This window comes from Calidris pugnax, unplaced genomic scaffold, assembly GCF_001431845.1.
Source record: "Calidris pugnax isolate Ruff unplaced genomic scaffold, ASM143184v1 scaffold129, whole genome shotgun sequence".
NCBI classification, from domain to species: domain Eukaryota; kingdom Metazoa; phylum Chordata; class Aves; order Charadriiformes; family Scolopacidae; genus Calidris; species Calidris pugnax.
This window is the reverse complement of record NW_015090856.1, coordinates 421,294-429,103: the sequence shown is the minus strand read 5'-3', so window position 1 is coordinate 429,103 and position 7,810 is coordinate 421,294.

Below are 7,810 nucleotides of genomic sequence, written 5' to 3'. Positions count from 1 at the left end.
TCGGACTCAGGGAGGGACCGCTGGTGAGCCACTTAGTCCTTGTAATGCAGATGAGCTGAGAAGATTTGGAAAGATTCAGCTCTTCAGATCCTCTGCTACCCTGACAAATCCGAAGGGAAATACACGGCGCTGCCAAAGTTTGTTTCTGTGGGTCATTCCCGGATTCCGGCAGAAAACAGCATTTCTCAGAACAACACGGCAGAGCTATTAGTCGGCGCTGGTGGTCTGATGACATTCTCTGAAGTACTCTCCTTCAGCCAAAGCAATATGCATTTCCTAGAAGCACGTGCCCCTAGAGGAAGAAATCACGGACTTTTAAGGTATCCAAGACAATAGTCCAGATGCTGATTTCAGCTACGCTGATTTAATCCTGCTGTATTCAGTGGATTTACTTCGAAATTGGAGGGGTTTTTTGCTGATGTGAGATCATTATTCCTTTTATGAGGGGAGGAATGGATCCCTGTGTATCCAGAGTAACTGGACAACCTCCAGCTTGTCCTCTTGGAGGTTTTATTTCTGGATCTGCCACAAGTTTTCTAGGACAAACCTCCAAGATCTGGATTCCTCCCATCTAACCTTTTACATCTAAAGCAAATAACTTTAAACTCTGGTTAAGATAAATGGAGAGAGACTTCACCTGCCTGCGGGCTGCTGGGCTTTTATCACTCTCCATTTACTGAAGAGAGCATCTTTTGGGACTGGATTCCTGATTTAATTCTCTTCTTAATGTTTATCAGTGAAACTAAATCCAGGCCTTTATCTTCCTGAGCATCAGTTCCATTTCTGTGATTCTTAAATACTGTGGAAAAAATCAAAGAAATTTAGAGTGTACATTTTCAGAGAGAGATTATTTTTGTTATTAGTAAGTTGTATCTGAAAGCTGGAAGAAATGAACAAATAAAAATGTTGCCTAGGATAATTAAAAGCAAAAATAGATCAAGTCAAAGTAGTTGCTGCTTGAGGGCTCTGCTGTGTCCTGGTTCTGGCAGAGCAGATGAAGACTGGGGATCTAGTCGGGAAAGTCACCTGGGCAGCGGGCTCTGGTTGCAGACCACGAGAAGGGCTGCAGGTTTCCAACTCCACCCACCACAGCCCTCTCAGATCCAATTTATTGTGTCTCGTGGTGCTTCATCTCTGCTTCATTCCAGCGTCTGGGAAGGGAGGATGCTCCGAGAGCCTTCACGCGTCCGGCAGCACCACACCACATCCTCCTCCTCCCAAAGTTCAGCACATCTGTCTTAATTTGTCTGGCCCTTGGCGCTGGGCTCTCGCAGCCTGGGAGAATTTACTGCTTGTTTTTGCAATGAATCTCTCCCGGCAAAGATGGAGAGGGGAATTTGATGGTGTTAGAAAACATTACTCTCCCTTTTGCTTCTCAAGACATCCCAGCTCAAATGTAACCCTGCCTCGGACTCAGGGAGGGACCGCTGGTGAGCCACTTAGTCCTTGTAATGCAGATGAGCTGAGAAGATTTGGAAAGATTCAGCTCTTCAGATCCTCTGCTACCCTGACAAATCCGAAGGGAAATACACGGCGCTGCCAAAGTTTGTTTCTGTGGGTCATTCCCGGATTCCGGCAGAAAACAGCATTTCTCAGAACAACACGGCAGAGCTATTAGTCGGCGCTGGTGGTCTGATGACATTCTCTGAAGTACTCTCCTTCAGCCAAAGCAATATGCATTTCCTAGAAGCACGTGCCCCTAGAGGAAGAAATCACAGACTTTTAAGGTATCCAAGACAATAGTCCAGATGCTGATTTCAGCTACGCTGATTTAATCCTGCTGTATTCAGTGGATTTACTTCGAAATTGGAGGGGTTTTTTGCTGATGTGAGATCATTATTCCTTTTATGAGGGGAGGAATGGATCCCTGTGTATCCAGAGTAACTGGACAACCTCCAGCTTGTCCTCTTGGAGGTTTTATTTCTGGATCTGCCACAAGTTTTCTAGGACAAACCTCCAAGATCTGGATTCCTCCCATCTAACCTTTTACATCTAAAGCAAATAACTTTAAACTCTGGTTAAGATAAATGGAGAGAGACTTCACCTGCCTGCGGGCTGCTGGGCTTTTATCACTCTCCATTTACTGAAGAGAGCATCTTTTGGGACTGGATTCCTGATTTAATTCTCTTCTTAATGTTTATCAGTGAAACTAAATCCAGGCCTTTATCTTCCTGAGCATCAGTTCCATTTCTGTGATTCTTAAATACTGTGGAAAAAATCAAAGAAATTTAGAGTGTACATTTTCAGAGAGAGATTATTTTTGTTATTAGTAAGTTGTATCTGAAAGCTGGAAGAAATGAACAAATAAAAATGTTGCCTAGGATAATTAAAAGCAAAAATAGATCAAGTCAAAGTAGTTGCTGCTTGAGGGCTCTGCTGTGTCCTGGTTGTGGCAGAGCAGATGAAGACTGGGGCGTGCCCAGAGAAAAAAGGTCCCTTAGAATCACCTGCTGTTTTATCCTCAAGCAAAGACGAGTGGATCATGCCCATAAACAGAATTAGCTCAGCCCCAAATTGCCAGTGTTACACACTGAAATAACCAGTCTCGGGTATCAGGCTGCCTGAGTCATTTAATAGTAGTTCCACCAGTTTGACTGATGTCCAGCTGCTTTTATTTCCAGTTTATGTTTACAGGGAAGTGTCCGTGTCATGAGCAACTAAATGTGTGAGGCTTTTCTTTCAGAAGCCATGGGAGGGATTAAAATGACCAATAATCCATGAAATTACTTCAGAATTTTTTTCTCCTCGAATGTCCTAAGGAATTCCCCAGCCCCTAACCTGTTCCAACTGGCACCATCATCCACTTGAGCTCTAATATCAGTGGAGTCTGTAATGTTTCCAATTTTTCTGGTGAGGGATTACATGAAACCGAAATAATTCTTTCCGTAGGGGATTACATAGCCACTTTTTGTTTCTAATATTCCAGTCCATGAGCGAGGAACTTTTTCTTGGGTACCTGTTCCTTCTTCGGCTATGGGAGCTAGTGTCGTTTGGAGTATCTAGGCATAAATCCATTTCAATAATGTCATTCCTAATCATTTAATTCCTAAAGGAACCTGATTAAATAGCCTACCATAAGTCCAGTCTTTATATTTTGGCTGAACACTCCTGGACTACTAATTTCACACAAATTGTATGACACAGTGTTCCCCATTTTGGTGATGGAAATGCATCTGCGTCATTAATTAGGTAAAAACTCACCTTGAGGAACTGTCAGCCACTGATGAAAATGACTCGTATTTGAGGGGAAAATTGCTACTGATTTACAAGACTCTGGATCAAATGTCCATTCTCCAAAGTTGGGCTTTTTCTGTTCAAGTACCAAAGTGTGTTTCAGGGATTTTTTTGGCAGGGCTTTTAGAGCAGGAAAATAGGAAATGAACTGGAAAATGTGAAGACTACAGCAAACAAGAAAATCCTGGAAGGGACACAGATCCACCCCAGCCATTAATAACATGGAAAGATTTCATTAGAAAAGGAGAGGGGGGAGAGAAAAAGGAAGAGTGTACAAGGAGACAGTGTTAGTGTCGGGGTGTCCTCAGGGCTCCCACCTACAGACAGGGCTTTTGCAGTGCCCAGATGCTGCATGAAACACTATGTTTTTGAGTAAACTGATAAACCCCACGTGCTGTAAATGACAGCAAGTGGTTTTTGCAGCAGTTCTGCAGTTTGCTGGGGGTGTGTGGAGATGAAGGAGCAGAGGTGAGATGCTTTAAATGCAACCTGTCGCTCACCCATCTCCTCTTTGCACCAAACAAAGCAAATAAAGTTATATTGCTGGCACGGGGGCCACCTGGGAAAGTTGTTCTGATGGAGAAACACCCCCTGCCCTCTCCTGAAGGGTGCTGGGCAGGTGGAGCAGCCCCCCCAAAAGACATTGCTTTATTTCAGGGGGGGCTGCAAGAGGGCATTGTCATCATGCTGGCTCCTTCCTCATCCACAGACAACCTCTGTGAAGGAGTGAAGGCATCAAGAACACCATCAGTGCTGGGACCTGAACCTGGTCACCTCGTGGAGCCACTGCCCTGCTCACGTTGCCGTGTGCTCCTCTCTGACCAGCCCAGCAAAATACACGGAGCCCAGCAAATTGTTTCATAAAAAGGGAAATAAAGTTCTGTCCCCTTTCACCTCTCCATAGCACGTACCTGCCACCTTGTCACTGCCACCTCCCTCCTGCCTGGGGGCCCTTGAAAGGCTCCCAGTAGCCAGAAAGCACCCATTACATCAAATGCTCCTGTTTGCTGCAACCTACAAACAGCGAACTGAACTCAATGTATTTTTGTCCAGAAAATTGTTTTGTTCTTCCCTGTAACACACAGGAGGTGATTGTCTGTTCTTTCACGTCAGTTCTAGGCAAAGTGCACTGCATTAAAACTCCCACCACAGCAAAATAGAGCAGAGCAATTTAAAATCCCTGTTTTTGCCAAAAGTCTTTGCACCATTATGTCACATCCTATGCATCAGAATTTGCTGGGAAAGACCTGGGTTTTGATTTTTTTTCGGTGCTCCTGCTCTCTTCTGGAAATAGAAATATCAGCAGGTCGAATGACATTGAGTTATGTTTTACGTATTTCCACAGTATGTATGAGGAAGTCAGTCTTTATACTTAAGAAACATGCAATCACTGCAAATAAAAGAATCCAAGCATTGGAAATGTTGTGCGTATTAAATGCAGAGCCTTTGGGATGCCTAACAGTTAACTCATCTCAGAGACAAAATTTGTCCCATTCCAAGTAACCATAAACATTTGAAAGGGGAGGGGTGTGTGTGTGTGTGTTACTTGGATGACACAAGATGAGCTTCACATATCACTGGGAATTATTGACGGCCCACCTAAACTTCATTAATTGCCTGGCTTTCAACTTGATGAGCTGAGCTGTTTCAACATGGGGTTTATTTCTCCTCACAAGGTAATAAATCTCCATTTCTTAGAATGTGCAGCAGGAATGCATCCAGTTAGTCAGCCTGCTTGGAGAACACCTCCACGGCAGCAGTTTCATCTCGTGCTTCTCAGTCACTGACACGTCCATGAAGAAATTCACTTCACGTGCAAAAGTGCCACCTCAGGGGTGACAGCCCCCCATGTTGGTGGCCATCGTTGGAGCGTGGGTCACTGGGAGGCAGAGAGGAGCAGTGAGACTCTGCTCCTCCATACAAGACCCTCCATCCCAGCTGATTGCCCTGATGCTGCAGACCCTGGCAGGACCCAGCCCGACACCTGATCAACCTAATTGAATCCAGCTGGCTCCAATCACCTAATCCGAGCACCTTCATCAAGTCAATTAATTCTATACAGGTGTGTCTGAGCTACTTCCCAAAAGGGTCAGTGCTCTGTTGGGGAAGGTCTTGCTGCACGTGGAGTCCTTGCTGGACTGATGTGTGAGCCTGGATGTTCCACGACATCTTTGAGGTCAGTGTGTTCTTTAGCTTTCTCAAGGTGGTGAACTGGAGGGTGGCTAAAGCCATGGGAAGGAGAAGCAGAGCTACAACAGCAAAACACAAGCTGTTTTATATCTTGTTTTGCATGTCTGTACTATGCATGTGCCAGTGAAGTCTGTGCTGAAATTATAGCTCATAGGCAATGTGCACCAGCAAAGGACTGGGCAACCTGCAGCTCCAGCAGGAACCTGTGTGATGTGTGTAGCTTCTTTATTGTGGAAAAAAGAAAACTCTGCTGCTTCCTGAGTTTTAGAGTCCCTGCCCTGCTGCCACAGCGAGCAGGCTGCAGTGGGGCTTGGGGGGAAGCCACTCTGCCTCAAAAAATAAGGTGTTTGCTTCAACTTAATGGCGTGACCTTTCTTACAGGTCTGGTGGGCTCCAGTGTGGGTGCCCGATCCCCCTGCGTCAAGAGAAATCTCTTCACTGCAGAGGAGGAAGAAAACAGCACACTGTAAGTAGGAGAAAACTGTTTTCCTTTCTAGAAAGCTTGAAAGATGTGAAGTTTTAGGGCTGAAAGGAAAAGTGGAAGCAAGTGGAACTTAAGAGCTAAGACAGAAAGGGGTGTGGGAAACCTGAATTGCTGTGAGGGCCTCTGTCCTCTGGTCGAAATGCTGCTCTTTCTGGGCTGGAATGAGCTTGTTTCAGTCACAGTATTTTGTGTATGCTCAGGTGAGATGCTGGAGACTGTGTTGGTGTCCCTCTGAATTGGTTGTTTTGGAAACTCCTGGCTCTTAGTAGGATGTTGTGAGTGTTGGTGTCCCTCTGAATTGGTTGTTTTGGCTGGCTCTTAGTAGGATGTTGCGAGATATTTTTTTTGTGAGAAGAGAGAGACCTTGGTGATTTCCAGACTGGGTAATTACAGGAGACCTTGATGTTTCTCTCTGAAGGGAAGAGGTTGAATAAAGAGGAGCAGCCAGGCTCTGATTGCTGTAGGGTGCTGATAGACCTGGCTCTGAGGGAGAGCCAAGTATCTTCCCTCCCCCTTCCCCTGCATGGCCCGTGGGTAACGTGCAGAAAAAAGATGATTAATTTGGTACAGTGTGTGCAACAGAACTTGGAATTTCTGTTGGATGGTCACTGGGACTAACCTTGGAGCTTTTTGTGATGCCAGAGGGCAAATGGCACCTGAGCCAAGGTCCTGGAGCACAGGGTGAGGGAAAACTTGTTGCAATCTGGACAAAAACTCCCAGGAATCGTCTTTTTCTCTCTGAGAGCGCAGCCGTGTTTGAACCACGGTCATCTGTGTCTATTAAAGAAAAATACAGCTGCTTTCGTACTGCATTTATTGTTTAATTCATTCATGCTGCTTGTTGGAAACACCATCGTTAAAGTCCTTCTGGGGCATAGTTTGTTTTAAAGAAAACTCTCCATGGAAAAGACTTTCCTTTAAATTTAGTACAAAAGAAAAGCCCAACTAGTTTTATTTATAGATCAGGGCATGAGAGATTTTCAGTGTTCAAGCTAGCTGTGTATCTCTGTTTCTCCCATAAAAACATGTTTAACATTTTTTCTCATCCTTCCAGAATAAAAATCTCTTATTGTGATTTTTTTTTTTTTGCTAAAATGCGGTTTTTCTCATCCTTCCAGAATAAAAATCTCTTGTTGTGATTTTTTTTTTGGCTAAAATGCGGTCACTTGAGTGACAAAAATGTTGGATTTACCCATTGAATGGGCAGTTTTGTGAGTTGTGATTCTTTTTTTGGATGATGTATTCTGGGGTTTGGTAATTCTTTAACAGATCATCTCTTGCTTCTGTGAGTTTGTGGCAGTTTGTATGTCTAAAGTTGAGTATTTTCCAGATTTGTGCTTCGTGTATGGTCAGCTTTGGGGTGCTATTAACTCAGAAGCATCCAGTTTTTTTGGATGATGTATTCTGGGGTTTGGTAATTCTTTAACAGATCATCTCTTGCTTCTGTGAGTTTGTGGCAGTTTGTATGTCTAAAGTTGAGTATTTTCCAGATTTGTGCTTCATGTATGGTCAGCTTTGGGGTGTTATTAGCACAGAAGCATCCACAATTTCATTGTGCAATATAGACTTGTGTGAACAGGGAGAAAATGGCTAAATGGTGAAATGGTCAGAAATACGATTTTTCCAACAACCTGGGTGCTAAGAAAATAAGCAATCTTAGTATTAGTTCATGTGTGTTTAATGGGGGGGGGAAATACTAAACTGTGGTTTGCTTGGAAAACCAGGAGTGTCTAGGTGAATGACAACACTGAGAACATAAATCTTGTTTTCTATTATTTATAGTAAGATGCAGAGTTTTGAATGGCCTTTTTAAAGTGATAGTTGTCCTTTTTCTGGTGAAAGTGTGGCTGTGATAAACAGCCCCAGCTGTAAAAATCAAAGGTGGAGGTGATTGCAATGCAG